The following is a 3571-nucleotide window of genomic DNA, read 5'->3' on the forward strand; positions in this document are numbered from 1 at the left end:
GGAGCAGGTCAGCCAGGGTCAGTGTTTGGCTGGGAGACCTCCCTGGGTGGTGAAACTGATACAATGGGGGCGCTGTGCTGCAAAGACCAGAGTCAGGGGCTCAGTAGGGGGCGCTGTCTCCTGTGACTCAGTGCTGACCGCAATGCCCCAGCGCTGTGCAAGGGGGCGTTGTGCTGCAGGGCGCGGGCTCAGCACCTCAGATCCTGCCCTAAGCCTGGAGCAAGCAGTATGGAAACCTGGGCTGTTAACAGCTGCCGTGCCCCGCTCCAGAGCCATCTGCATTTCAGTGCTGGGCAATCTAGCCCTGCCCAGTGGCACTGGGTGGCTACTAAACAGCAGCTGCACCCCACCCCAGAGGCAGCTGCATCTCAGCAGGCTGCTCCAGGGTGGTGCAAGGCGAGACAGAAGGGGGCTAGTCTTTTTCTCGAGGTTTTTACACCTGGACACACCCCCAGTAGGAGCCCAGCGCAGCTGAGAACCAGTTAGAGGAACTTGGGTGTGAACAGGTTCTGCCGGGGGACCCTCCATGCCCCGGATAATTGCAAGTGGCAAAGGCAAAACCTCAAGCAGATGCTGGTTGCAACTTCCCTTGTCTCTGCAGGCAGCAGCAGGGAATGAAGATGATGATGATGATGATGATGACAATGATGAAAGCTGCTCCCAGGGTCAGCTTCCAAAGCCAGGGACAGCGGAGAGCTGGAGAGAGAGAGAGACAAAAACATTCATTGACTTGTACTGCCCAGGCTGGGGAACGAGGTCTGGAGTATGTGTTCCCCCTGCCCCCTGCAGAAGGGAATGACCCCCGAGGCTGTGAGCTTCTCCACAGCAGTGCCCCGTCAGCTACCAGCCAGGGCCCCCAGCACTGTGAGCTTCCCCAAAGCAGTGCCCAGCCTGGGGACCCCCAGGGCTGTGAGCTTCCCTGCAGCAGTGTCTAGCCTGGAGATCTCTGGGGCAGTGAGCTTCCCCACAGCAGTACCCTACCAACCCCCAGGTGGGGCCTCCAGGGCTGCAAGCTTCTCCCCAGCAGTGCCCGGTCAGCAGGGGAAGAGAAGGGGAGACGGGAGAGCAAAATCCCAACAAACATACACCATCCCGCCCAGTATCTGCTGGGCGGGGGAAGTAGATCACACACACAGAGACAGAGCTCATCCCCTCCAACAGGAGCCCTCCTTTGACACCCCACCCACGGGATTTCCTTGTGGTTCTCTGTTCACAACTTCAGTTCAGAATAAGCTGCCAGGCTTAGGAGGTCCCCGTGGGCCAAGTCCTTACAACCGTACCCTAAGGCTCGGCGACCCTCCGTGGACTAGGGCCTCTGTCCGTTGGGAAAAAGGCCCAAGACCAACTGAAAACCAGGCAGTTCATTTACAAACCCTTCCTTCACCCACTGGCTCCCTGGGGAATCCAGGTTGAGCTAATAGATGAGAACCACTCCTGGGGGGGTGTCTTCAAAGGGGCTGATAATCAGAGCAACTACATTATCATCCCCTAGAGTGAGCAGACATCCTGATATTAGGGGTTCTGTCTTAGCCAGGCAACTCTACACCGTGCTCCAAAAAATAAGTATCCCAATTTTTCACCCTTGCTATCTGGTCACCCTACCATCCCCGCTCCTGGAGGAGTTATAGACAAGTTCCGTACGAGGAGCAATTAATAAGACCGGGACTTTTCAGCTTGGAAAAGAGACTACTAAGGGAGAATATGCTAGAGGTCTATAAAGTCGTGACTGGTGGAGCTCAGTGGTTTTCAACTGTTTTTCATTTTCAGACCTCGAAAAAATTCCAAAGGGAGGTGCGGAGCCCTTTGGAAATCTTAGACATAGGCTGCGGACCCCCAGGAGTCCGTGGGTCACAGGTTGAAAACTACGGCTGTAGAGACAGCAAGCAGAGAGGCGTTATTTACCCCTTTGTATAACACAAGAACTAGGGTCTGCCCGACAAAATTAATAGGCAGTGGGTTTTAAAACAAACAGAACGAAGTACTTCTTCACACAACGCACTGTCAACCTGTGGAACTCATTGCTGGGGGACGTTGGGAAGGCCCAAAATATAACTGCGGTCAAAAAAGAAGGAGATACACTCATGGAGGATAGGTCTATCAATGGCTATTAGCTATGAGAGTCAGGAATGCAACCCCATGCTCTGGTGTCCGTAAGCCTCTGACTGCCAGAAGCTGGGACTGGAGGTCTGGTAACCCCACGAGTGCTCCTCATCAGCCCATCCATATGCCACTTCTGTCCTGTCCTTGATATACTAGAATCGGCTCAGTTCATAGCCCCTGGGTGCCAAGCTGGTGAACATAACAGGGTCTCCAGTGTGGGGTGGCACTGGTGACAGATCTTCTGAAGGATTGCTTGAGACTCTAGCTTTCCCCGTTGGTATGGAATTGCTGGCTTTTTGGTCATGTTGCAGAAGACTGGGAGGGTCTCCGGAGAAAGTTGAAGGTCTGCTTCCCAGATGATGAAAGGGGTCAGTGGCCAGCTGAACTCCCACGGCACTGAGGATTTCTCAGGGCTGGGATTTAATTGAATTATATTTATTCTGTGGTGAATGTGAGTGGGTCACTCAGAGCCTGTAATAAACATCTTTACTATTTTCACTAACGACAAGGAAGAATGCACCAGGCGTGAGGATGCTCACCTAGGAGTTGGGCGAGCCCAGTTCAATTCCCTGTTCTATCACAGACATCCTGTGCCTCACTTTCCCCCCTTGAAAAATGGAGGGGAATAGCCCTGCCCAATCTCATGTTGGGGGGGACTATGAGGATGAGTGAATTAAAGGTTGGGTGGGTCCCACATACTAGAGTGATGGGAGACAGATAGGGAGGAGAGGGGTAGATTCCCTATTTAAATATGGACAACGGGCCTGCATATAAATTCAAGTCATCATAGTATTTCATACCTGTTATTTAGGGGCCCAGTGGGATTCTCAAAACATCTAGGTCCCTAAAATTCATTTATGGATGATTATTATTGGGTAATAAGTGGGGCGGGGACAGACGGGAGAGCGGAGCGGGGACAGTCGGGAGAGTGGGATAATACCTCGCTGGGCACGTCTACACTGCTAATGGCAGTAGGCCTTAGAGCCTGCATCTGTGTCTGCACTACAGGGCTAAAAATAGCAGTGTAGACGGTCCCAGTCAGGCTTGGAGACCCACCCCCCTTTGCTGGGTTTTGGAGCCCAAGTGGGAATGTCTATCCCTGTAGTGCGAGCCCTGTGAGACCCAGTCAGTTAACCTGGCTCTAAGATGTGCCACCATGGATAGTCGCACCCATTGTCCTTCCCTTTAGGTCGACACTATCTCTGCCCTGTGTTTCTCTTCCTTTCCCTTTATACTTTCCTTCTCTGACTTCCCAGTGAGCACTCAGGGTCCATTGGAAGCCAGATCTCCCAGAAGGAATGATTGACCAACACTAGGAAGGCAAAAGCCACAAGACCCCAGCAAGATGACGTCTCCCATCTGGGATCTTGAGGGTCATCCAAGCTTCTGATGCATCCTCCTCCTTTGCATCTTCAGCTTCACGCTCTACATCCAGATGGGACTTGGGGGGAAACTTCCGTTTGCTGGAAGG

Source organism: Eretmochelys imbricata, chromosome 13 (assembly GCF_965152235.1).
Source record: "Eretmochelys imbricata isolate rEreImb1 chromosome 13, rEreImb1.hap1, whole genome shotgun sequence".
NCBI lineage: Eukaryota > Metazoa > Chordata > Testudines > Cheloniidae > Eretmochelys > Eretmochelys imbricata.